Source organism: Microtus oregoni, unplaced genomic scaffold (assembly GCF_018167655.1).
Source record: "Microtus oregoni isolate MIOR12 unplaced genomic scaffold, Mior012 000066F_ref0000041, whole genome shotgun sequence".
In the NCBI taxonomy this organism is placed as follows: Eukaryota; Metazoa; Chordata; class Mammalia; order Rodentia; family Cricetidae; genus Microtus; species Microtus oregoni.
The window spans coordinates 4,604,586-4,630,861 of NW_024543952.1; positions in this window are offsets into that span (position 1 = coordinate 4,604,586).

Sequence of the window (26,276 nt, forward strand, 5' to 3'; positions counted from 1 at the left end):
GTGCTCACGGTGCTGGGTGCTCAGTCCTCGGGGTGCTCCGTGCTCAGTGCTCAGGGTGCTGGGTGCTCAGTGCTCAGGGTGCTCGGTGCTCAGTACTCATGGTGCTGGGTGCTCATTCTCGGGGTGCTGGGTGCTCAGTACTCAGGTTGCTCAGTACTCTGGGTGCTCGGTGCTCAGTACTCATGGTGCTGGGTGCTCAGTACTCAGGGTGCTCGGTGCTCAGTTCTCAGGGTGCTCGGTGCTCAGTGTTTGGGGTGCTGGGTGCTCAGTACTCAGGGTGCTGGTTGCTCAGTGTTCAGGGTGCTTGGTGCTCAGTGCTCAGCGTGCTGGGTGCTCAGTACTCAGTGCTCAGGATGCTGGGTGCTCAGTGCTCAGGGTGCTCAGTGCTCGGGGTGCAGGGTGCTCAGTGCTCGGGGTGCTGGGTGCTCAGTACTCAGGGTGCTGGGTGCTCAGTGCTCAGGGTGCTGGGTGCTCAGTGCTCGGGGTGCTGGGTGCTCATTCTCGGGGTGCTGGGTGCTCAGTACTCAGGGTGCTGGGTGCTCAGTGCTCGGGGTGCTCGGTGCTCAGTACACAGGGTGCTGGGTGCTCAGTACTCGGGGTGCTGGGTGCTCAGTCCTCAGGGTGCTGGTTCTCAGTGCTCGGGGGTACTGGGTACTCAGTGCTCAGTACACAGGGTGCTGAGTGCTCAGTGCTCGGGGTGCTGGGTGCTCAGTGCTCAGTACTCAGGGTGCTGGGTGCTCAGTGCTCGGGGTGCCTGGTGCTCAGAGCTCGGGGTGCTCGGTGCTCAGTACTCAGGGTTCTCAGTGCTCAGTTCTCAGGGTGCTGGGTGCTCAGTACTCAGGGTGCTCAGTGCTCAGTACTCGGGGTACTGGGTGCTCAGTACTCAGGGTGCTCAGTGCTCAGTACTCGGGGTTCTGGGTGCTCAGTGCTCAGGGTGCACAGTGCTCAGTGCTCGGGGTGCTGGGTGCTCAGTGCTCGGGGTGCTGGGTGCTCAGTGCTCAGAGTGCTGGGTGCTCAGTACTCAGGTTGCTGGGTGCTCAGTGCTCAGGGTGCTGGGTGCTCAGTACTCAGGGTGCTGGGTGCTCAGTACTCAGGGTGCTGGGGGCTCAGTGCTCGGGGTGCTGGGTGCACAGTGTTCGGGGTGCTCGGTGCTCAGTGCTCAGGGTGCTGGGTGCTCAGTGCTCGGGGTGCTGGGTGCTCAGTGTTCAGGGTGCTGGGTGCTCAGTGCTCAGCGTGCTGGGTGCTCAGTACTCAGTGCTCAGGATGCTGGGTGCTCAGTGCTCAGGGTGCTCAGTACTCAGGGTGCTGGGTGCTCAGTGCTCAGGGTGCTGGGTGCTCAGTACTCAGGGTGCTGGGTGCTCAGTACTCAGGGTGCTAAGAGCTCAGGGTGCTCAGTGCTCGGGGTGCTGGATGCTCAGTGCTCAGTGCACAGGGTGCTGGGTGCTCAGTGTTCAGGGTGCTGGGTGCTCAGTGCTCAGCGTGCTGGGTGCTCAGTACTCAGTGCTCAGGATGCTGGGTGCTCAGTGCTCAGGGTGCTCAGTGCTCGGGGTGCAGGGTGCTCAGTACTCAGGGTGCTGGGTGCTCAGTACTCAGGGTGCTCAGTACTCAGGGTGCTGGGTGCTCAGTGCTCGGGGTGCTGGGTGCTCAGTACTCAGGGTGCTGAGTGCTCAGTGCTCAGGGTGCTGGGTGCTCAGTGCTCGGGGTGCTGGGTGCTCATTCTCGGGGTGCTGGGTGCTCAGTACTCAGGGTGCTGGGTGCTCAGTGCTCGGGGTCCTCGGTGCTCAGTACACAGGGTGCTGGGTGCTCAGTGCTCGGGGTGCTGGGTGCTCAGTACTCAGGGTGCTGGGTGCTCAGTGCTCAGTACTCAGCGTGCTCTGTGCTCAGTGCTCAGAGTGTTTGATGCTCAGTACTCAGGGTGCTGGGTGCTCAGTGCTCAGTGCTCAGGATGCTCAGTGCTCAGGGTGCTGGGTGCTCAGGGTGCTGGGTGCTCAGTGCTCGGGGTGCTGGGTGCTCAGTGCTCAGGGTGCTGGGTGCTCAGTGCTCAGTGCTCAGGTTGCTGGGTGCTCAGTGCTCAGGGTGCTGGGTGTTCAGTATTAAGGGTGCTGGGTGCTCAGTACTCAGGGTGCTGGGTGCTCAGTGCTCAGGGTGCTGGGTGCTCAGTGCTCACGATGCTGGGTACTCAGTACTCAGGGTGCTGGGTGCTCACTTCTCAGGGTGCTGGGTGCACAGTGTTCGGGGTGCTCGGTGCTCAGTGCTCAGGGTGCTGGGTGCTCAGTACTCAGGGTGCTGGGTGCTCAGTACTCAGGGTGCTGGTTGCTCAGTCCTCAGCGTGCTCAGTGCTCAGGGTGCTGGGTGCTCAGTGCTCGGGGTGCTCGGTGCTCAGTACTCAGGGTACTGAGTGCTCAGTACTCAGGGTGCTGGGTGCTCAGTGCTCAGGGTGCTGGGTGCTCAGTGCTCAGGGTGCTCAGTGCTCAGTACTCAGGGTGCTGGGTGCTCATTACTCAGGGTGCTTGGTGCTCAGTGCTCGGGGTGCTGGGTGCTCAGTACTCAGGGTGCTGGGTGCACAGTGTTCGGGGTGCTCGGTGCTCAGTGCTCGGGGTGCTGGGTGCTCAGTACTCAGGGTGCTGGGTGCTCAGTACTCAGGGTGCTGGTTGCTCAGTCCTCAGCGTGCTCAGTGCTCAGGGTGCTGGGTGCTCAGTGCTCGGGGTGCTCGGTGCTCAGTACTCAGGGTGCTGAGTGCTCAGTACTCAGGGTGCTGTGTGCTCAGTGCTCAGGGTGCTGGGTGCTCAGTGCTCAGGGTGCTCAGTGCTCAGTACTCAGGGTGCTGGGTGCTCATTACTCAGGGTGCTTGGTGCTCAGTGCTCGGGGTGCAGGGTGCTCAGTACTCAGGGTGCTGGGTGCTCAGTGCTCACGGTGCTGGGTGCTCAGTGCTCGGGGTGCTGGGTGCTCAGTACTCAGGGTGCTGGGTGCTCAGTACTCACGGTGCTGGGTGCTCAGTGCTCGGGGGGCTGGGTGCTCAGTGCTCAGGGTGCTGGGTGCTCATTACTTAGGGTGCTGGGTGCTCAGTGCTCGGGGTGCTCGGTGCTCAGTACTCAAGGTGCTGGGTGCTCAGTGCTCACGGTGCTGGGTGCTCAGTCCTCGGGGTGCTCCGTGCTCAGTGCTCAGGGTGCTGGGTACTCAGTGCTCAGGGTGCTCGGTGCTCAGTACTCATGGTGCTGGGTGCTCATTCTCGGGGTGCTGGGTGCTCAGTACTCAGGTTGCTCAGTAATCTGGGTGCTCGGTGCTCAGTACTCATGGTGCTGGGTGCTCAGTACTCAGGGTGCTCCGTGCTCAGTTCTCAGGGTGCTCGGTGCTCAGTGTTTGGGGTGCTGGGTGCTCAGTACTCAGGGTGCTGGGTGCTCAGTGTTCAGGGTGCTTGGTGCTCAGTGCTCAGCGTGCTGGGTGCTCAGTACTCAGTGCTCAGGATGCTGGGTGCTCAGTGCTCAGGGTGCTCAGTGCTCGGGGTGCAGGGTGCTCAGTACTCAGGGTGCTGGGTGCACAGTACTCAGGTTGCTCAGTACTCAGGGTGCTGGGTGCTCAGTGCTCGGGGTGCTGGGTGCTCAGTACTCAGGGTGCTGGGTGCTCAGTGCTCAGGGTGCTGGGTGCTCAGTGCTCGGGGTGCTGGGTGCTCATTCTCGGGGTGCTGGGTGCTCAGTACTCAGGGTGCTGGGTGCTCAGTGCTCGGGGTGCTCAGTGCTCAGTACACAGGGTGCTGGGTACTCAGTGGTCGGGGTGCTGGGTGCTCAGTACTCAGGGTGCTGGGTGCTCAGTGCTCAGTACTCAGAGTGCTCTGTGCTCAGTGCTCAGAGTGTTGGATGCTCAGTACTCAGGGTGCTGGGTGCTCAGTGCTCAGGGTGCTCAGTGCTCAGGGTGCTGTTTGCTCAGGGTGCTGGGTGCTCAGTGCTCGGGGTGCTGGGTGCTCAGTGCTCGGGGTGCTGGGTGCTCAGTACTCAGGGTGCTCGGTGCTCAGTGCTCGGGGTGCTGGGTGCTCAGTGCTCGGGGTGCTGGGTGCTCAGTACTCGGGGTGCTGGGTGCTCAGTGCTCAGGGTGCTGGTTCTCAGTGCTCAGTACTCAGGGTGCTGGGTGCTCAGTGCTCGGGGTGCCTGGTGCTCAGAGCTCGGGGTGCTCGGTGCTCAGTACTCAGGGTTCTCAGTGCTCAGTGCTCAGGGTGCTGGGTGCTCAGTACTCAGGGTGCTCAGTGCTCAGTGCTCGGGGTGCTGGGTGCTCAGTGCTCGGGGTGCTGGGTGCTCAGTGCTCAGAGTGCTGGGTGCTCAGTACTCAGGTTGCTGGGTGCTCAGTGCTCAGGGTGCTGGGTGCTCAGTACTCAGGGTGCTGGGTGCTCAGTACTCAGGGTGCTGGGTGATCAGTGCTCGGGGTGCTGGGTGCACAGTGTTCGGGGTGCTCGGTGCTCAGTGCTCAGGGTGCTGGGTGCTCAGTGCTCGGGGTGCTGGGTGCTCAGTGTTCAGGGTGCTGGGTGCTCAGTGCTCAGCGTGCTGGGTGCTCAGTACTCAGTGCTCAGGATGCTGGGTGCTCAGTGCTCAGGGTGCTCAGTACTCAGGGTGCTGGGTGCTCAGTGCTCAGGGTGCTGGGTGCTCATTACTCAGGGTGCTGGGTGCTCAGTACTCAGGGTGCTAAGAGCTCAGGGTGCTCAGTGCTCGGGGTGCTGGATGCTCAGTGCTCAGTGCACAGGGTGCTGGGTGCTCAGTGTTCAGGGTGCTGGGTGCTCAGTGCTCAGCGTGCTGGGTGCTCAGTACTCAGTGCTCAGGATGCTGGGTGCTCAGTGCTCAGGGTGCTCAGTGCTCGGGATGCAGGGTGCTCAGTACTCAGGGTGCTGGGTGCTCAGTACTCAGGGTGCTCAGTACTCAGGGTGCTGGGTGCTCAGTGCTCGGGGTGCTGGGTGCTCAGTACTCAGGGTGCTGAGTGCTCAGTGCTCAGGGTGCTGGGTGCTCAGTGCTCGGGGTGCTGGGTGCTCATTCTCGGGGTGCTGGGTGCTCAGTACTCAGGGTGCTGGGTGCTCAGTGCTCGGGGTCCTCGGTGCTCAGTACACAGGGTGCTGGGTGCTCAGTGCTCGGGGTGCTGGGTGCTCAGTACTCAGGGTGCTGGGTGCTCAGTGCTCAGTACTCAGCGTGCTCTGTGCTCAGTGCTCAGAGTGTTTGATGCTCAGTACTCAGGGTGCTGGGTGCTCAGTGCTCAGTGCTCAGGATGCTCAGTGCTCAGGGTGCTGGGTGCTCAGGGTGCTGGGTGCTCAGTGCTCGGGGTGCTGGGTGCTCAGTGCTCAGGGTGCTGGGTGCTCAGTGCTCAGTGCTCAGGTTGCTGGGTGCTCAGTGCTCAGGGTGCTGGGTGTTCAGTATTCAGGGTGCTGGGTGCTCAGTACTCAGGGTGCTGGGTGCTCAGTGCTCAGGGTGCTGGGTGCTCAGTGCTCACGATGCTGGGTACTCAGTACTCAGGGTGCTGGGTGCTCACTTCTCAGGGTGCTGGGTGCACAGTGTTCGGGGTGCTCGGTGCTCAGTGCTCGGGGTGCTGGGTGCACAGTACTCAGGGTGCTGGGTGCTCAGTACTCAGGGTGCTGGTTGCTCAGTCCTCAGCGTGCTCAGTGCTCAGGGTGCTGGGTGCTCAGTGCTCGGGGTGCTCGGTGCTCAGTACTCAGGGTACTGAGTGCTCAGTACTCAGGGTGCTGGGTGCTCAGTGCTCAGGGTGCTGGGTGCTCAGTGCTCAGGGTGCTCAGTGCTCAGTACTCAGGGTCCTGGGTGCTCATTACTCAGGGTGCTTGGTGCTCAGTGCTCGGGGTGCTGGGTGCTCAGTACTCAGGGTGCTGGGTGCTCAGTGCTCAGGGTGCTGTTTGCTCAGTGCTCGGGGTGCTGGGTGCTCAGTACTCAGGGTGCTGGGTGCTCAGTACTCAGGGTGCTGGGTGCTCAGTGCTCGGGGGGCTGGGTGCTCAGTGCTCAGGGTGCTGGGTGCTCATTACTTAGGGTGCTGGGTGCTCAGTGCTCGGGGTGCTCGGTGCTCAGTACTCAAGGTGCTGGGTGCTCAGTGCTCACGGTGCTGGGTGCTCAGTGCTCAGGGTGCTCGGTGCTCAGTACTCATGGTGCTGGGTGCTCATTCTCGGGGTGCTGGGTGCTCAGTACTCAGGTTGCTCAGTACTCTGGGTGCTCGGTGCTCAGTTCTCAGGGTGCTCGGTGCTCAGTGTTTGGGGTGCTGGGTGCTCAGTACTCAGGGTGCTGGGTGCTCAGTGTTCAGGGTGCTTGGTGCTCAGTGCTCAGCGTGCTGGGTGCTCAGTACTCAGTGCTCAGGATGCTGGGTGCTCAGTGCTCAGGGTGCTCAGTGCTCGGGGTGCAGGGTGCTCAGTACTCAGGGTGCTGGGTGCTCAGTACTCAGGGTGCTCAGTTCTCAGGGTGCTGGGTGCTCAGTGCTCGGGGTGCTGGGTGCTCAGTACTCAGGATGCTGGGTGCTCAGTGCTCAGGGTGCTGGGTGCTCAGTGCTCGGGGTGCTGGGTGCTCATTCTCGGGGTGCTGGGTGCTCAGTACTCAGGGTGATGGGTGCTCAGTGCTCGGGGTGCTCGGTGCTCAGTACACAGAGTGCTGGGGGTTCCGTGCTCGGGGTGCTGGGTGCTCAGTACTCAGGGTGCTGGGTGCTCAGTGCTCAGTACTCAGCGTGCTCTGTGCTCAGTGCTCAGAGTGTTGGATGCTCAGTACTCAGGGTGCTGGGTGCTCAGTGCTCAGTGCTCAGGGTGCTCAGTGCTCAGGGTGCTGTGTTCTCAGGGTTCTTTGTGCTCAGTGCTCGGGTTGCTGGGTGCTCAGTGCTCAGGGTGCTGGGTGCTCAGTGCTCAGTGCTCAGGGTGCTGGGTGCTCAGTGCTGAGTGCTCAGGGTGAAGGGTGTTCAGTACTCAGGGTGATGGGTGCTCAGTACTCAGGGTGCTGGGTGCTCAGTGCTCAGGGTGCTGGGTGCTCAGTGCTCACGATGCTGGGTGCTCAGTACTCAGGGTGCTGGGTGCTCAGTTCTCAGGGTGCTGGGTGCACAGTGTTCGGGGTGCTCGGTGCTCAGTGCTCAGGGTGCTGGGTGCTCAGTACTCAGGGTGCTGGGTGCTCAGTGCTCGGGGTGCTGGGTGCTCAGTGCTCGGGGTGCTGGGTGCTCAGTACTCAGGGTGCTGGGTGCTCAGTGCTCGGGGTGCTGGGTGCTCAGTGCTCGGGGTGCTGGGTGCTCAGTACTCGGGGTGCTGGGTGCTCAGTGCTCGGGGTGCTGGTTCTCAGTGCTCGGGGGTACTGGGTACTCAGTGCTCAGTACACAGGGTGCTGAGTGCTCGGTGCTCGGGGTGCTGGGTGCTCAGTGCTCAGTACTCAGGGTGCTGGGTGCTCAGTGCTCGGGGTGCTGGGTGCTCAGAGCTCGGGGTGCTCGGTGCTCAGTACTCAGGGTTCTCAGTGCTCAGTGCTCAGTGTGCTGGGTGCTCAGTACTCAGGGTGCTCAGTGCTCAGTACTCGGGGTACTGGGTGCTCAGTACTCAGGGTGCTCAGTGCTCAGTACTCGGGGTTCTGGGTGCTCAGTGCTCAGGGTGCTCAGTGCTCAGTGCTCGAGGTGCTTTGTGCTCAGTGCTCGGGGTGCTGGTTGCTCAGTGCTCAGAGTGCTGGGTGCTCAGTACTCAGGTTGCTGGGTGCTCAGTGCTCAGGGTGCTGGGTGCTCAGTACTCAGGGTGCTGGGTGCTCAGTACTCAGGGTGCTGGGTGCTCAGTGCTCAGGGTGCTTGTTGCTCAGTACTCATGGTGCTGGGTACTCAGTTCTCAGGGTGCTCATTCTCGGGGTGCTGGGTGCTCAGTACTCAGGGTGCTGGGTGCTCAGTGCTCGGGGTTCTGGGTGATCAGTGCTCGGGGTGCTCGGTGCTCAGTTCTCTGGGTGCTCAGTGCTCAGTACTCAGGGTGCTGGGTGCTCAGTACTCAGGCTGCTGGGTGCTCAGTACTCAGGGAGCTCAGTGCTCGGGGTGCAGGGTGCTCAGTACTCAGGGTGCTGGGTGCTCAGTACTCAGGGTGCTCAGCAATCAGGGTGCTGGGTGCTCAGTGCTCGGGGTGCTGGGTGCTCAGTACTCAGGGTGCTGGGTGCTCAGTGCTCAGGGTGCTGGGTGCTCAGTGCTCGGGATGCTGGGTGCTCATTCTCGGGGTGCTGGGTGCTCAGTACTCAAGGTGCTGGGTGCTCAGTGCTCGGGGTGCTCGGTGCTCAGTACACAGGGTGCTGGGTGCTCAGTGCTCGGGGTGCTAGGTGCTCAGTACTCAGGGTGCTGGGTGCTCAGTTCTCAGTACTCAGTGTGCTCTGTGCTCAGTGCTCAGAGTGTTGGGTGCTCAGTACTCAGGGTGCTCTCTGCTCAGTGCTCAGTGCTCAGGGTGCTCAGTGCTCAGGCTGCTGGGTGCTCAGGGTGCTGGGTGCTCAGTGCTCGGGGTGCTGGGTGCTCAGTGCTCAGGGTGCTGGGTGCTCAGTGCTCAGTGCTCAGGGTGCTGGTTGCTCAGTGCTCAATGCTCAGGGTGCAGGGTGTTCAGTACTCAGGGTGCTGGGTGCTCAGTACTCAGGGTGCTGGGTGCTCACTGCTCAGGGTGCTGGGTGCTCAGTGCTCAGGATGCTGGGTGCTCAGTACTCAGGGTACTGGGTGCTCACTTCTCAGGGTGCTGGGTGCACAGTGTTCGGGGTGCTCGGTGCTCAGTGCTCGGGGTGCTGGGTGCTCAGTACTCAGGGTGCTGGGTGCTCAGTGCTCTGGGTGCTGGGTGCTCAGTGCTCGGGGTGCTGGGTGCTCAGTACTCAGGGTGCTGGGTGCTCAGTGCTCGGGGTGCTGGGTGCTCAGTGCTCAGGGTGCTGGGTCTCAGTGCTCGGGGGTACTGGGTACTCAGTGCTCAGTACACACGGTGCTGAGTGCTCAGTGCTCGGGGTGCTGGGTGCTCAGTGCTCAGTACTCAGGGTGCTGGGTGCTCAGTGCTCGGTGTGCTGGGTGCTCAGTGCTCGGGGTGCTCGGTGCTCAGTACTCAGGGTTCTCAGTGCTCAGGGTGCTGGGTGCTCAGTACTCAGGGTGCTCAGTGCTCAGTACTCGGGGTGCTGGGTGCTCAGTACTCAGGTTGCTCTGTGCTCAGTACTCGGGGTGCTGGGTGCTCAGTGCTCAGGGTGCTCAGTGGTCAGTGCTCGGAGTGCTGGGTGCTCAGTGCTCGGGGTGCTGGGTGCTCAGTGCTCAGAGTGCTGGGTGCTCAGTACTCAGTTTTCTGGTGCTCAGTGCTCAGGGTGCTGGGTGCTCAGTACTCAGGGTGCTGGGTGCTCAGTACTCATGGTGCTGGGTACTCAGTTCTCAGGGTGCTCATTCTCGGGGTGCTGGGTGCTCAGTACTCAGGGTGCTGGGTGCTCAGTGCTCGGGGTGCTGGGTGCTCAGTTCTCGGGGTGCTCGGTGCTCAGTACTCGGGGTGCTGGGTGAGCAGTGCTCAGGGTGCTAGGTGCTCAGTGCTCGGGGTGCTGGGTGCTCAGTGCTCAGGGTGCTGGGTGCTCAGTGCTCGGGGTGCTCGGTGCTCTATACTCAGGGTGCTGGGTGCTCAGTACTCAGGGTGCTGGGTGCTCAGTGCTCAGGGTGCTGGGTGCTCAGTACTCAGGGTGCTGGGTGCTCAGTACTCAGGGTGCTAAGAGCTCAGGGTGCTCAGGGCTCGGGGTGCTGGATGCTCAGTGCTCAGTGCACAGGGTGCTGGGTGCTCAGTCCTCGGGGTGCTGGGTGCTCAGTACTCAGGGTGCTGGGTACTCAGTGCTCAGGGTGCTCATTCTCGGGGTGCTGGGTGCTCAGTACTCAGGGTGCTGGGTGCTCAGTGCTCGGGGTGCTGGGTGCTCATTGCTCAGGGTGATCGGTGCTCAGTACTCAGGATGCTGGGTGCTCAGTACTCAGGGTGCTGGGTGCTCAGTACTCAGGGTGCTGGGTGCTCAGTGCTCAGTACTCAGCGTGCTCTGTGCTCAGTGCTCAGAGTGTTTGATGCTCAGTACTCAGGGTGCTGGGTGCTCAGTGCTCAGTGCTCAGGATGCTCAGTGCTCAGGGTGCTGGGTGCTCAGGGTGCTGGGTACTCAGTGTTCGGGGTGCTGGGTGCTCAGTGCTCAGGGTGCTGGGTGCTCAGTGCTCAGTGCTCAGGGTGCTGGGTGCTCAGTGCTCAGTGCTCAGGGTGCTGGGTGTTCAGTATTCAGGGTGCTGGGTGCTCAGTACTCAGGGTGCTGGGTGCTCAGTGCTCAGGGTGCTGGGTGCTCAGTGCTCACGATGCTGGGTACTCAGTACTCAGGGTGCTGGGTGCTCACTTCTCAGGGTGCTGGGTGCACAGTGTTCGGGGTGCTCGGTGCTCAGTGCTCGGGGTGCTGGGTGCTCAGTACTCAGGGTGCTGGGTGCTCAGTACTCAGGGTGCTGGTTGCACAGTCCTCAGCGTGCTCAGTGCTCATGGTGCTGGGTGCTCAGTGCTCGGGGTGCTCGGTGCTCAGTACTCAGGGTACTGAGTGCTCAGTACTCAGGGTGCTGGGTGCTCAGTGCTCAGGGTGCTGGGTGCTCAGTGCTCAGGGTGCTCAGTGCTCAGTACTCAGGGTGCTGGGTGCTCATTACTCAGGGTGCTTGGTGCTCAGTGCTCGGGGTGCTGGGTGCTCAGTACTCAGGGTGCTGGGTGCTCAGTGCTCAGGGTGCTGGGTGCTCAGTGCTCGGGGTGCTGGGTGCTCAGTACTCAGGGTGCTGGGTGCTCAGTACTCAGGGTGCTGGGTGCTCAGTGCTCGGGGGGCTGGGTGCTCAGTGCTCAGGGTGCTGGGTGCTCATTACTTAGGGTGCTGGGTGCTCAGTGCTCGGGGTGCTCGGTGCTCAGTACTCAAGGTGCTGGGTGCTCAGTGCTCACGGTGCTGGGTGCTCAGTCCTCGGGGTGCTCCGAGCTCAGTGCTCAGGGTGCTGGGTGCTCAGTGCTCAGGGTGCTCGGTGCTCAGTACTCATGGTGCTGGGTGCTCATTCTCGGGGTGCTGGGTGCTCAGTACTCAGGTTGCTCAGTACTCTATGTGCTCGGTGCTCAGTTCTCAGGGTGCTCGGTGCTCAGTGTTTGGGGTGCTGGGTGCTCAGTACTCAGGGTGCTGGGTGCTCAGTGTTCAGGGTGCTTGGTGCTCAGTGCTCAGCGTGCTGGGTGCTCAGTACTCAGTGCTCAGGATGCTGGGTGCTCAGTGCTCAGGGTGCTCAGTGCTCGGGTGCAGGGTGCTCAGTACTCAGGGTGCTGGGTGCTCAGTGGTCGGGGTGCTGGGTGCTCAGTACTCAGGGTGCTGGGTGCTCAGTGCTCAGGGTGCTGGGTGCTCTGTGCTCGGGGTGCTGGGTGCTCATTCTCGGGGTGCTGGGTGCTCAGTACTCACCGTGCTGGGTGCTCAGTGCTCGGGGTGCTCGGTGCTCAGTACACAGGGTGCTGGGTGCTCCGTGCTCGGGGTGCTGGGTGCTCAGTACTCAGGGTGCTGGGTGCTCAGTGCTCAGTACTCAGCGTGCTCTGTGCTCAGTGCTCAGAGTGTTGGATGCTCAGTACTCAGGGTGCTGGGTGCTCAGTGCTCAGTGCTCAGGGTGCTCAGTGCTCAGGGTGCTGGGTGCTCAGGTTTCTTTGTGCTCAGTGCTCGGGGTGCTGGGTGCTCAGTGCTCAGGGTGCTGGGTGCTCAGTGCTCAGTGCTCAGGGTGCTGGGTGCTCAGTGCTGAGTGCTCAGGGTGAAGGGTGTTCAGTACTCAGGGTGATGGGTGCTCAGTACTCAGGGTGCTGGGTGCTCAGTGCTCAGGGTGCTGGGTGCTCAGTGCTCACGATGCTGGGTGCTCAGTACTCAGGGTGCTGGGTGCTCAGTTCTCAGGGTGCTGGGTGCACAGTGTTCGGGGTGCTCGGTGCTCAGTGCTCAGGGTGCTGGGTGCTCAGTACTCAGGGTGCTGGGTGCTCAGTGCTCGGGGTGCTGGGTGCTCAGTGCTCTGGGTGCTGGGTGCTCAGTACTCAGGGTGCTGGGTGCTCAGTGCTCGGGGTGCTGGGTGCTCAGTGCTCGGGGTGCTGGGTGCTCAGTACTCGGGGTGCTGGGTGCTCAGTGCTCAGGGTGCTGGTTCTCAGTGCTCGGGGGTACTGGGTACTCAGTGCTCAGTACACAGGGTGCTGAGTGCTCAGTGCTCGGGGTGCTGGGTGCTCAGTGCTCAGTACTCAGGGTGCTCAGTGCTCAGTACTCGGGGTTCTGGGTGCTCAGTGCTCAGGGTGCTCAGTGCTCAGTGCTCGGGGTGCTGGGTGCTCAGTGCTCGGGGTGCTGGGTGCTCAGTGCTCAGAGTGCTGGGTGCTCAGTACTCAGGTTGCTGGGTGCTCAGTGCTCAGGGTGCTGGGTGCTCAGTACTCAGGGTGCTGGGTGCTCAGTACTCAGGGTGCTGGGTGCTCAGTGCTCAGGGTGCTCGGTGCTCAGTACTCATGGTGCTGGGTACTCAGTGCTCAGGGTGCTCATTCTCGGGGTGCTGGGTGCTCAGTACTCAGGGTGCTGGGTGCTCAGTGCTCGGGGTGCTGGGTGATCAGTGCTCGGGGTGCTCGGTGCTCAGTACTCAGGGTGCTGGGTGCTCAGTACTCAGGGTGCTCAGTGCTCGGGGAGCTCGGGGCTCAGTACTCAGGGTGCTTGGTACTCAGTGCTCGGGGTGCTCGGTGCTCAGTATTCAGGGTGCTGGGTGCTCAGTGCTCAGGGTGCTGGGTGCTCAGTACTCAGGGTGCTGGGTGCTCAGTACTCAGGGTGCTAAGAGCTCATGGTGCTCAGTGCTCGGGGTGCTGGATGCTCAGTGCTCAGTGCACAGGGTGCTGGGTGCTCAGACCTCGGGGTGCAGGGTGCTCAGTTCTCTGGGTGCTCAGTGCTCAGTACTCAGGGTGCTGGGTGCTCAGTACTCAGGCTGCTGGGTGCTCAGTACTCAGGGAGCTCAGTGCTCAGGGTGCAGGGTGCTCAGTACTCAGGGTGCTGGGTGCTCAGTACTCAGGGTGCTCAGTACTCAGGGTGCTGGGTGCTCAGAGCTCGGGTTGCTGGGTGCTCAGTACTCAGGGTGCTGGGTGCTCAGTGCTCAGGGTGCTGGGTGATCAGTGCTCGGGATGCTGGGTGCTCATTCTCGGGGTGCTGGGTGCTCAGTACTCAGGGTGCTGGGTGCTCAGTGCTCGGGGTGCTCGGTGCTCAGTACACAGGGTGCTGGGTGCTCAGTGCTCGGGGTGCTGGGTGCTCAGTACTCAGGGTGCTGGGTGCTCAGTCCTCAGTACTCAGTGTGCTCTGTGCTCAGTGCTCAGAGTGTTGGGTGCTCAGTACTCAGGGTGCTCTCTGCTCAGTGCTCAGTGCTCAGGGTGCTCAGTGCTCAGGCTGCTGGGTGCTCAGGGTGCTGGGTGCTCAGTGCTCGGGGTGCTGGGTGCTCAGTGCTCAGGGTGCTGGGTGCTCAGTGCTCAGTGCTCAGGGTGCTGGTTGCTCAGTGCTCAGTGCTCAGGGTGCAGGGTGTTCAGTACTCAGGGTGCTGGGTCCTCAGTACTCAGGGTGCTGGGTGCTCAGTGCTCAGGGTGCTGGGTGCTCAGTGCTCAGGATGCTGGGTGCTCAGTACTCAGGGTGCTGGGTGCTCACTTCTCAGGGTGCTGGGTGCACAGTGTTCGGGGTGCTCGGTGCTCAGTGCTCGGGGTGCTGGGTGCTCAGTACTCAGGGTGCTGAGTGCTCAGTGCTCTGGGTGCTGGGTGCTCAGTGCTCGGGGTGCTGGGTGCTCAGTACTCAGGGTGCTGGGTGCTCAGTGCTCTGGGTGCTGGGTGCTCATTGCTCGGGGTGCTGGGTGCTCAGTACTCAGGGTGCTGGGTGCTCAGTGCTCGGGGTGCTGGGTGCTCAGTGCTCAGGGTGCTGGGTCTCAGTGCTCGGGGGTACTGGGTACTCAGTGCTCAGTACACACGGTGCTGAGTGCTCAGTGCTCGGGGTGCTGGGTGCTCAGTGCTCAGTACTCAGGGTGCTGGGTGCTCAGTGCTCGGGGTGCTGGGTGCTCAGTGCTCGGGGTGCTCGGTGCTCAGTACTCAGGGTTCTCAGTGCTCAGTGCTCAGGGTGCTGGGTGCTCAGTACTCAGGGTGCTCAGTGCTCAGTACTCGGGGTGCTGGGTGCTCAGTGCTCAGGGTGCTCAGTGGTCAGTGCTCGGGGTGCTGGGTGCTCAGTGCTCGGGGTGCTGGGTGCTCAGTGCTCAGAGTGCTGGGTACTCAGTACTCATTTTTCTGGTGCTCAGTGCTCAGGGTGCTGGGTGCTCAGTACTCAGGGTGCTGGGTGCTCAGTACTCATGGTGCTGGGTACTCAGTTCTCAGGGTGCTCATTCTCGGGGTGCTGGGTGCTCAGTACTCAGGGTGCTGGGTGCTCAGTGCTCGGGGTGCTGGGTGCTCAGTTCTCGGGGTGCTCGGTGCTCAGTACTCGGGGTGCTGGGTGAGCAGTGCTCAGGGTGCTGGGTGCTCAGTGCTCGGGGTGCTGGGTGCTCAGTGCTCAGGGTGCTGGGTGCTCAGTGCTCGGGGTGCTCGGTGCTCAGTACTCAGGGTGCTGGGTGCTCAGTACTCAGGGTGCTGGGTGCTCAGTGCTCAGGGTGCTGGGTGCTCAGTACTCAGGGTGCTGGGTGCTCAGTACTCAGGGTGCTAAGAGCTCAGGGTGGTCAGTGCTCGGGGTGCTGGATGCTCAGTGCTCTGTGCACAGGGTGCTGGGTGCTCAGTCCTCGGGTTGCTGGGTGCTCAGTACTCAGGGTGCTGGGTGCTCAGTACTCAGAGTGCTGGGTACTCAGTACTCATTTTTCTGGTGCTCAGTGCTCAGGGTGCTGGGTGCTCAGTGCTCTGGGTGCTGGGTGCTCAGTGCTCAGGGTGCTGGGTGCTCAGTGCTCAGGTTGCTGGGTGCTCAGTGTTCGGGGTGCTGGGTGCTGAGTGCTCAGGGTGCTGGGTGCTCAGTGCTCGGGGTGCTCGGTGCTCAGTACACAGGGTGCTGGGTGCTCAGTGCTCGGGGTGCTGGGTGCTCAGTGCTCAGTACTCAGGGTGCTGGGTGCTCAGTGCTCGGGGTGCTGGGTGCTCAGTACTCAGCGTGCTGGGTGCTCAGTACTCAGGGTGCTGGGTGCTCAGTGCTCAGGGTGCTGGGTGCTCAGTGCTCAGGGTGCTGGGTGCTCAGTTATCGGGGTGCTGGGTGCTCAGTACTCAGGGTGCTCAGTGCTCGGGGAGCTCGGTGCTCAGTACTCAGGGTGCTGGGTGCTCAGTTCTCAGGGTGCTGGGTGCACAGTGTTCGGGGTGCTCGGTGCTCAGTGCTCAGGGTGCTGGGTGCTCAGTACTCAGGGTGCTGGGTGCTCAGTGCTCGGGGTGCTGGGTGCTCAGTGCTCTGGGTGCTGGGTGCTCAGTACTCAGGGTGCTGGGTGCTCAGTGCTCGGGGTGCTGGGTGCTCAGTGCTCGGGGTGCTGGGTGCTCAGTACTCGGGGTGCTGGGTGCTCAGTGCTCAGGGTGCTGGTTCTCAGTGCTCGGGGGTACTGGGTACTCAGTGCTCAGTACACAGGGTGCTGAGTGCTCAGTGCTCGGGGTGCTGGGTGCTCAGTGCTCAGTACTCAGGGTGCTCAGTGCTCAGTACTCGGGGTTCTGGGTGCTCAGTGCTCAGGGTGCTCAGTGCTCAGTGCTCGGGGTGCTGGGTGCTCAGTGCTCGGGGTGCTGGGTGCTCAGTGCTCAGAGTGCTGGGTGCTCAGTACTCAGGTTGCTGGGTGCTCAGTGCTCAGGGTGCTGGGTGCTCAGTACTCAGGGTGCTGGGTGCTCAGTACTCAGGGTGCTGGGTGCTCAGTGCTCAGGGTGCTCGGTGCTCAGTACTCATGGTGCTGGGTACTCAGTGCTCAGGGTGCTCATTCTCGGGGTGCTGGGTGCTCAGTACTCAGGGTGCTGGGTGCTCAGTGCTCGGGGTGCTGGGTGATCAGTGCTCGGGGTGCTCGGTGCTCAGTACTCAGGGTGCTGGGTGCTCAGTACTCAGGGTGCTCAGTGCTCGGGGAGCTCGGGGCTCAGTACTCAGGGTGCTTGGTACTCAGTGCTCGGGGTGCTCGGTGCTCAGTATTCAGGGTGCTGGGTGCTCAGTGCTCAGGGTGCTGGGTGCTCAGTACTCAGGGTGCTGGGTGCTCAGTACTCAGGGTGCTAAGAGCTCATGGTGCTCAGTGCTCGGGGTGCTGGATGCTCAGTGCTCAGTGCACAGGGTGCTGGGTGCTCAGACCTCGGGGTGCAGGGTGCTCAGTTCTCTGGGTGCTCAGTGCTCAGTACTCAGGGTGCTGGGTGCTCAGTACTCAGGCTGCTGGGTGCTCAGTACTCAGGGAGCTCAGTGCTCAGGGTGCAGGGTGCTCAGTACTCAGGGTGCTGGGTGCTCAGTACTCAGGGTGCTCAGTACTCAGGGTGCTGGCTGCTCAGAGCTCGGGGTGCTGGGTGCTCAGTACTCAGGGTGCTGGGTGCTCAGTGCTCAGGGTGCTGGGTGATCAGTGCTCGGGATGCTGGGTGCTCATTCTCGGGGTGCTGGGTGCTCAGTACTCAGGGTGCTGGGTGCTCAGTGCTCGGGGTGCTCGGTGCTCAGTACACAGGGTGCTGGGTGCTCAGTGCTCGGGGTGCTGGGTGCTCAGTACTCAGGGTGCTGGGTGCTCAGTCCTCAGTACTCAGTGTGCTCTGTGCTCAGTGCTCAGAGTGTTGGGTGCTCAGTACTCAGGGTGCTCTCTGCTCAGTGCTCAGTGCTCAGGGTGCTCAGTGCTCAGGCTGCTGGGTGCTCAGGGTGCTGGGTGCTCAGTGCTCGGGGTGCTGGGTGCTCAGTGCTCAGGGTGCTGGGTGCTCAGTGCTCAGTGCTCAGGGTGCTGGTTGCTCAGTGCTCAGTGCTCAGGGTGCAGGGTGTTCAGTACTCAGGGTGCTGGGTCCTCAGTACTCAGGGTGCTGGGTGCTCAGTGCTCAGGGTGCTGGGTGCTCAGTGCTCAGGATGCTGGGTGCTCAGTACTCAGGGTGCTGGGTGCTCACTTCTCAGGGTGCTGGGTGCACAGTGTTCGGGGTGCTCGGTGCTCAGTGCTCGGGGTGCTGGGTGCTCAGTACTCAGGGTGCTGAGTGCTCAGTGCTCTGGGTGCTGGGTGCTCAGTGCTCGGGGTGCTGGGTGCTCAGTACTCAGGGTGCTGGGTGCTCAGTGCTCTGGGTGCTGGGTGCTCATTGCTCGGGGTGCTGGGTGCTCAGTACTCAGGGTGCTGGGTGCTCAGTGCTCGGGGTGCTGGGTGCTCAGTGCTCAGGGTGCTGGGTCTCAGTGCTCGGGGGTACTGGGTACTCAGTGCTCAGTACACACGGTGCTGAGTGCTCAGTGCTCGGGGTGCTGGGTGCTCAGTGCTCAGTACTCAGGGTGCTGGGTGCTCAGTGCTCGGGGTGCTGGGTGCTCAGTGCTCGGGGTGCTCGGTGCTCAGTACTCAGGGTTCTCAGTGCTCAGTGCTCAGGGTGCTGGGTGCTCAGTACTCAGGGTGCTCAGTGCTCAGTACTCGGGGTGCTGGGTGCTCAGTGCTCAGGGTGCTCAGTGGTCAGTGCTCGGGGTGCTGGGTGCTCAGTGCTCGGGGTGCTGGGTGCTCAGTGCTCAGAGTGCTGGGTACTCAGTACTCATTTTTCTGGTGCTCAGTGCTCAGGGTGCTGGGTGCTCAGTACTCAGGGTGCTGGGTGCTCAGTACTCATGGTGCTGGGTACTCAGTTCTCAGGGTGCTCATTCTCGGGGTGCTGGGTGCTCAGTACTCAGGGTGCTGGGTGCTCAGTGCTCGGGGTGCTGGGTGCTCAGTTCTCGGGGTGCTCGGTGCTCAGTACTCGGGGTGCTGGGTGAGCAGTGCTCAGGGTGCTGGGTGCTCAGTGCTCGGGGTGCTGGGTGCTCAGTGCTCAGGGTGCTGGGTGCTCAGTGCTCGGGGTGCTCGGTGCTCAGTACTCAGGGTGCTGGGTGCTCAGTACTCAGGGTGCTGGGTGCTCAGTGCTCAGGGTGCTGGGTGCTCAGTACTCAGGGTGCTGGGTGCTCAGTACTCAGGGTGCTAAGAGCTCAGGGTGGTCAGTGCTCGGGGTGCTGGATGCTCAGTGCTCTGTGCACAGGGTGCTGGGTGCTCAGTCCTCGGGTTGCTGGGTGCTCAGTACTCAGGGTGCTGGGTGCTCAGTACTCAGAGTGCTGGGTACTCAGTACTCATTTTTCTGGTGCTCAGTGCTCAGGGTGCTGGGTGCTCAGTGCTCTGGGTGCTGGGTGCTCAGTGCTCAGGGTGCTGGGTGCTCAGTGCTCAGGTTGCTGGGTGCTCAGTGTTCGGGGTGCTGGGTGCTGAGTGCTCAGGGTGCTGGGTGCTCAGTGCTCGGGGTGCTCGGTGCTCAGTACACAGGGTGCTGGGTGCTCAGTGCTCGGGGTGCTGGGTGCTCAGTGCTCAGTACTCAGGGTGCTGGGTGCTCAGTGCTCGGGGTGCTGGGTGCTCAGTACTCAGCGTGCTGGGTGCTCAGTACTCAGGGTGCTGGGTGCTCAGTGCTCAGGGTGCTGGGTGCTCAGTGCTCAGGGTGCTGGGTGCTCAGTTATCGGGGTGCTGGGTGCTCAGTACTCAGGGTGCTCAGTGCTCGGGGAGCTCGGTGCTCAGTACTCAGGGTGCTGGGTGCTCAGTTCTCAGGGTGCTGGGTGCACAGTGTTCGGGGTGCTCGGTGCTCAGTGCTCAGGGTGCTGGGTGCTCAGTACTCAGGGTGCTGGGTGCTCAGTGCTCGGGGTGCTGGGTGCTCAGTGCTCTGGGTGCTGGGTGCTCAGTACTCAGGGTGCTGGGTGCTCAGTGCTCGGGGTGCTGGGTGCTCAGTGCTCGGGGTGCTGGGTGCTCAGTACTCGGGGTGCTGGGTGCTCAGTGCTCAGGGTGCTGGTTCTCAGTGCTCGGGGGTACTGGGTACTCAGTGCTCAGTACACAGGGTGCTGAGTGCTCAGTGCTCGGGGTGCTGGGTGCTCAGTGCTCAGTACTCAGGGTGCTCAGTGCTCAGTACTCGGGGTTCTGGGTGCTCAGTGCTCAGGGTGCTCAGTGCTCAGTGCTCGGGGTGCTGGGTGCTCAGTGCTCGGGGTGCTGGGTGCTCAGTGCTCAGAGTGCTGGGTGCTCAGTACTCAGGTTGCTGGGTGCTCAGTGCTCAGGGTGCTGGGTGCTCAGTACTCAGGGTGCTGGGTGCTCAGTACTCAGGGTGCTGGGTGCTCAGTGCTCAGGGTGCTCGGTGCTCAGTACTCATGGTGCTGGGTACTCAGTGCTCAGGGTGCTCATTCTCGGGGTGCTGGGTGCTCAGTACTCAGGGTGCTGGGTGCTCAGTGCTCGGGGTGCTGGGTGATCAGTGCTCGGGGTGCTCGGTGCTCAGTACTCAGGGTGCTGGGTGCTCAGTACTCAGGGTGCTCAGTGCTCGGGGAGCTCGGGGCTCAGTACTCAGGGTGCTTGGTACTCAGTGCTCGGGGTGCTCGGTGCTCAGTATTCAGGGTGCTGGGTGCTCAGTGCTCAGGGTGCTGGGTGCTCAGTACTCAGGGTGCTGGGTGCTCAGTACTCAGGGTGCTAAGAGCTCATGGTGCTCAGTGCTCGGGGTGCTGGATGCTCAGTGCTCAGTGCACAGGGTGCTGGGTGCTCAGACCTCGGGGTGCAGGGTGCTCAGTTCTCTGGGTGCTCAGTGCTCAGTACTCAGGGTGCTGGGTGCTCAGTACTCAGGCTGCTGGGTGCTCAGTACTCAGGGAGCTCAGTGCTCAGGGTGCAGGGTGCTCAGTACTCAGGGTGCTGGGTGCTCAGTACTCAGGGTGCTCAGTACTCAGGGTGCTGGCTGCTCAGAGCTCGGGGTGCTGGGTGCTCAGTACTCAGGGTGCTGGGTGCTCAGTGCTCAGGGTGCTGGGTGATCAGTGCTCGGGATGCTGGGTGCTCATTCTCGGGGTGCTGGGTGCTCAGTACTCAGGGTGCTGGGTGCTCAGTGCTCGGGGTGCTCGGTGCTCAGTACACAGGGTGCTGGGTGCTCAGTGCTCGGGGTGCTGGGTGCTCAGTACTCAGGGTGCTGGGTGCTCAGTCCTCAGTACTCAGTGTGCTCTGTGCTCAGTGCTCAGAGTGTTGGGTGCTCAGTACTCAGGGTGCTCTCTGCTCAGTGCTCAGTGCTCAGGGTGCTCAGTGCTCAGGCTGCTGGGTGCTCAGGGTGCTGGGTGCTCAGTGCTCGGGGTGCTGGGTGCTCAGTGCTCAGGGTGCTGGGTGCTCAGTGCTCAGTGCTCAGGGTGCTGGTTGCTCAGTGCTCAGTGCTCAGGGTGCAGGGTGTTCAGTACTCAGGGTGCTGGGTCCTCAGTACTCAGGGTGCTGGGTGCTCAGTGCTCAGGGTGCTGGGTGCTCAGTGCTCAGGATGCTGGGTGCTCAGTACTCAGGGTGCTGGGTGCTCACTTCTCAGGGTGCTGGGTGCACAGTGTTCGGGGTGCTCGGTGCTCAGTGCTCGGGGTGCTGGGTGCTCAGTACTCAGGGTGCTGAGTGCTCAGTGCTCTGGGTGCTGGGTGCTCAGTGCTCGGGGTGCTGGGTGCTCAGTACTCAGGGTGCTGGGTGCTCAGTGCTCTGGGTGCTGGGTGCTCATTGCTCGGGGTGCTGGGTGCTCAGTACTCAGGGTGCTGGGTGCTCAGTGCTCGGGGTGCTGGGTGCTCAGTGCTCAGGGTGCTGGGTCTCAGTGCTCGGGGGTACTGGGTACTCAGTGCTCAGTACACACGGTGCTGAGTGCTCAGTGCTCGGGGTGCTGGGTGCTCAGTGCTCAGTACTCAGGGTGCTGGGTGCTCAGTGCTCGGGGTGCTGGGTGCTCAGTGCTCGGGGTGCTCGGTGCTCAGTACTCAGGGTTCTCAGTGCTCAGTGCTCAGGGTGCTGGGTGCTCAGTACTCAGGGTGCTCAGTGCTCAGTACTCGGGGTGCTGGGTGCTCAGTGCTCAGGGTGCTCAGTGGTCAGTGCTCGGGGTGCTGGGTGCTCAGTGCTCGGGGTGCTGGGTGCTCAGTGCTCAGAGTGCTGGGTACTCAGTACTCATTTTTCTGGTGCTCAGTGCTCAGGGTGCTGGGTGCTCAGTACTCAGGGTGCTGGGTGCTCAGTACTCATGGTGCTGGGTACTCAGTTCTCAGGGTGCTCATTCTCGGGGTGCTGGGTGCTCAGTACTCAGGGTGCTGGGTGCTCAGTGCTCGGGGTGCTGGGTGCTCAGTTCTCGGGGTGCTCGGTGCTCAGTACTCGGGGTGCTGGGTGAGCAGTGCTCAGGGTGCTGGGTGCTCAGTGCTCGGGGTGCTGGGTGCTCAGTGCTCAGGGTGCTGGGTGCTCAGTGCTCGGGGTGCTCGGTGCTCAGTACTCAGGGTGCTGGGTGCTCAGTACTCAGGGTGCTGGGTGCTCAGTGCTCAGGGTGCTGGGTGCTCAGTACTCAGGGTGCTGGGTGCTCAGTACTCAGGGTGCTAAGAGCTCAGGGTGGTCAGTGCTCGGGGTGCTGGATGCTCAGTGCTCTGTGCACAGGGTGCTGGGTGCTCAGTCCTCGGGTTGCTGGGTGCTCAGTACTCAGGGTGCTGGGTGCTCAGTACTCAGAGTGCTGGGTACTCAGTACTCATTTTTCTGGTGCTCAGTGCTCAGGGTGCTGGGTGCTCAGTGCTCTGGGTGCTGGGTGCTCAGTGCTCAGGGTGCTGGGTGCTCAGTGCTCAGGTTGCTGGGTGCTCAGTGTTCGGGGTGCTGGGTGCTGAGTGCTCAGGGTGCTGGGTGCTCAGTGCTCGGGGTGCTCGGTGCTCAGTACACAGGGTGCTGGGTGCTCAGTGCTCGGGGTGCTGGGTGCTCAGTGCTCAGTACTCAGGGTGCTGGGTGCTCAGTGCTCGGGGTGCTGGGTGCTCAGTACTCAGCGTGCTGGGTGCTCAGTACTCAGGGTGCTGGGTGCTCAGTGCTCAGGGTGCTGGGTGCTCAGTGCTCAGGGTGCTGGGTGCTCAGTTATCGGGGTGCTGGGTGCTCAGTACTCAGGGTGCTCAGTGCTCGGGGAGCTCGGTGCTCAGTACTCAGGGTGCTGGGTGCTCAGTACTCAGTGCTCGGGGTCCTGGGTGCTCCATGCTCGGGGTGCTGGGTGCTCAGTGCTCTGGCTGCTTAGTACTCAGTACTCAGGGTGCTGGGTGCTCAGTACTCAGGGTGCTCAGTGCTCGGGGTGCTGGGTGCTCAGTGCTCAGGGTGATCGGTGCTCAGTACTCAGGATGCTGGGTGCTCAGTACTCAGGGTGCTGGGTGCTCAGTACTCAGGGTGCTGGTTGCTCAGTCCTCAGGGTGCTCAGTGCTCAGGGTGCTGTGTGCTCAGTGCTCGGGGTGCTCGGTGCTCAGTATTCAGGGTGCTGAGTGCTCAGTACTCAGGGTGCTGGGTGCTCAGTACTCAGGGTGCTGTGTGCTCAGTGCTCAGGGTGCTCAGTGCTCAGTACTCAGGGTGCTCAGTGATCGGTACTCAGGGTGCTGGGTGCTCAGTGCTCAGGGTGCTGGGTGCTCAGTGCTCGGGGGTACTGGGTACTCAGTGCTCAGTACACAGGGTGCTGAGTGCTCAGTGCTCGGGGTGCTGGGTGCTCAGTGCTCAGTACTCAGGGTGCTGGGTGCTCAGTGCTCGGGGTGCTGGGTGCTCAGTGCTCGGGGTGCTCGGTGCTCAGTACTCAGGGTTCTCAGTGCTCAGTGCTCAGGGTGATGGGTGCTCAGTACTCAGGGTGCTCAGTGCTCAGTACTCGGGGTGCTGGGTGCTCAGTACTCAGGGTGCTCAGTGCTCAGTACTCGGGGTGCTGGGTGCTCAGTGCTCAGGGTGCTCAGTGCTCAGGGCTCGGGGTGCTGGGTGCTCAGTGCTCAGGGTGCTGGGTGCTCAGTGCTCAGAGTGCTGGGTGCTCAGTACTCAGGTTGCTGGGTGCTCAGTGCTCAGGGTGCTGGGTGCTCAGTACTCAGGGTGCTGGGTGCTCAGTACTCATGGTGCTGGGTACTCAGTGCTCAGGGTGCTCATTCTCGGGGTGCTCGGTGCTCAGTACTCGGGGTGCTGGGTGCTCAGTGCTCGGGGTGCTGGGTGCTCAGTGCTCGGGGTGCTCGGTGCTCAGTACTCAGGGTGCTGGGAGCTCAGTACTCAGGGTGCTCAGTGTTCGGGGAGCTCGGTGCTCAGTACTCAGGTTGCTGGGTGCTCAGTACTCAGGTTGCTGGGTGCTCAGTGCTCAGGGTCCTGGGTGCTCAGTACTCAGGGTGCTGGGTGCTCAGTGCTCAGGGTGCTGGGTGCTCAGTGCTCGGGGTGCTCGGTGCTCAGTACTCAGGGTGCTGGGTGCTCAGTACTCAGGGTGCTCAGTGTTCGGGGAGCTCGGTGCTCAGTACTCAGGGTGCTGGGTGTTCAGTGCTGGGTGCTCAGTGCTCGGGGTGCTGGGTGCTCAGTGCTCGGGGTGCTCGGTGCTCAGTACTCAGGGTGCTGGGTGCTCAGTACTCAGGGTGCTCAGTGTTCGGGGTGCTGGGTGCTCAGTACTCAGGGTTCTCAGTGCTCAGTGCTCAGGGTGCTGGGTGCTCAGTACTCATGGTGCTCAGTGCTCAGTACTCGGGGTGCTGGGTGCTCAGTACTCAGGGTGCTCAGTGCTCAGTACTCGGGGTGCTGGGTGCTCAGTGCTCAGGGTGCTGGGTGCTCAGTGCTCGGGGTGCTGGGTGCTCAGTGCTCAGGGTGCTGGGTGCTCAGTGCCCGGGTGCTCAGTGCTCAGTACTCAGAGTGCTGGGTGCTCAGTACTCAGGGTGCTGGGTGCTCAGTACTCAGGGTGCTGGGTGCTCAGTACTCAGGGTGCTAAGAGCTCAGGGTGCTCAGTGCTCGGGGTGCTGGATGCTCAGTGCTCAGTGCACAGGGTGTTGTGTGCTCAGTACTCAGGGTGCTGGGTGCTCAGTGCTCAGGGTGCTGGGTGCTCAGTGCTCAGGGTGCTGGGTGCTCAGTGCTCGGGGTGCTGGGTGCTCAGTGCTCTGGGTGCTGGGTGCTCAGTGCTCAGGGTGCTGGGTGCTCAGTGCTCACGGTGCTGGGTGCTCAGTGCTCGGGGTGCTGGGTGCTGAGTGCTCAGGCTGCTGAGTGCTCAGTGCTCGGGGTGCTCGGTGCTCAGTACACAGGGTGCTGGGTGCTCAGTGCTCGGGGTGCTGGGTGCTCATTGCTCAGTACTCAGGGTGCTGGGTGCTCAGTGCTCGGGGTGCTGGGTGCTCAGTACTCAGCGTGCTGGGTGCTCAGTACTCAGGGTGCTGGGTGCTCAGTGCTCAGGGTGCTGGGTGCTCAGTGATCGGGGTGCTGGGTGCTCAGTACTCAGGGTGCTCAGTGCTCGGGGAGCTCGGTGCTCAGTACTCAGGGTGCTGGGTGCTAAGTACTCAGTGCTCGGGTCCTGGGTGCTCCGTGCTCGGGGTGCTGGGTGCTCAGTGCTCTGGTTGCTTAGTGCTCAGTACGCAGGGTCCTGGGTGCTCAGTACTCAGGGTGCTCAGTGCTCGGGGTGCTGGGTGCTCAGTGCTCAGGGTGATCGGTGCTCAGTACTCAGGATGCTGGGTGCTCAGTACTCAGGGTGCTGGGTGCTGAGTCCTCAGGGTGCTCAGTGCTCAGGGTGCTGGGTGCTCAGCGCTCGGGGTGCTCGGTGCTCAGTACTCAGGGTGCTGGGTGCTCAGTGCTCGGGGTGCTGGGTGCTCAGTGCTCAGGGTGCTCAGTGCTCAGTACTCAGGGTGCTCAGTGCTCAGTACTCAGGGTGCAGGGTGCTCAGTGCTCAGGGTGCTGGGTGCTCAGTGCTCGGGGGTACTGGGTACTCAGTGCTCAGTACACAGGGTGCTGAGTGCTCAGTGATCGGGGTGCTGGGTGCTCAGTGCTCAGTACTCAGTGTGCTGGGTTCTCAGTGCTCGGGGTGCTGGGTGCTCAGTGCTCGGGGTGCTCGGTGCTCAGTACTCAGGGTTCTCAGTGCTCAGTGCTCAGGGTGCTGTGTGCTCAGTACTCAGGGTGCTCAGTGCTCCGTACTCGGGGTGCTGGGTGCTCAGTACTCAGGGTGCTCAGTGCTCAGTACTCGGGGTGCTGGGTGCTCAGTGCTCAGGGTGCTCAGTGCTCAGTGCTCGGGGTGCTGGGTGCTCAGTGCTCGGGGTGCTGGGTGCTCAGTGCTCAGAGTGCTGGGTGCTCAGTACTCAGGTTGCTGGGTGCTCAGTGCTCAGGGTGCTGGGTGCCCAGTACTCAGGGTGCTGGGTGCTCAGAACTCATGGTACTGTTTGCTCAGTGCTCAGGGTGCTGGGTGCTCAGTGCTCGGGGTGCTCGGTGCTCAGTACTCAGGGTGCTGGGTGCTCAGTCGTCAGGGTGCTCAGTGTTCGGGGAGCTCGGTGCTCAGTACTCAGTGTGCTGGGTGTTCAGTGCTCCGGGTGCTCGTTGCTCAGTACTCAGGGTTCTCAGTGCTCAGTGCTCAGGGTGCTGGGTGCTCAGTACTCATGGTGCTCAGTGCTCAGTACTCAGGGTGCTGGGTGCTCAGTACTCAGAGTGCTCAGTGCTCAGTACTCGGGGTTCTGGATGCTCAGTGCTCAGGGTGCTCAGTGCTCAGTGCTCGGGGTGCTGGGTGCTCAGTTCTCAGGGTGCTCGGTGCTCAGTACTCGGGGTGCTGGGTGCTCAGTGCTCAGGGTCCTGGGTGCTCAGTGCTCGGGGTGCTGGGTGCTCAGTGCTCAGGGTGCTGGGTGCTCAGTGCCCGGGTGCTCAGTGCTCAGTACTCAGAGTGCTGGGTGCTCAGTACTCAGGGTGCTGGGTGCTCAGTGCTCAGGGTGCTGGGTGCTCAGTACTCAGGGTGCTGGGTGCTCAGTACTCAGGGTGCTAAGAGCTCAGGGTGCTCAGTACTCGGGGTGCTGGGTGCTCAGTGCTCAGGGTGCTCAGTGCTCAGTGCTCGGGGTGCTAGGTGCTCAGTGCTCGGGGTGCTGGGTGCTCAGTGCTCAGAGTGCTGGGTGCTCAGTACTCAGGTTGCTGGGTGCTCAGTGCTCAGGGTGCTGGGTGCTCAGTACTCAGGGTGCTGGGTGCTCAGAACTCATGGTGCTGGGTGCTCAGTGCTCAGGGTGCTGGGTGCTCAGTGCTCGGGGTGCTCGGTGCTCAGTACTCAGGATGCTGAGTGCTCAGTACTCAGGGTGCTGGGTGCTCAGTACTCAGGGTGCTGGGTGCTCAGTGCTCGGGGTGCTGGGTGCTCAGTGCTCAGGGTGCTCAGCGCTCAGTACTCAGGGTGCTCAGTGCTCAGTACTCAGGGTGCTGGGTGCTCAGTGATCAGGGTGCTGGGTGCTCAGTGCTCGGGGGTA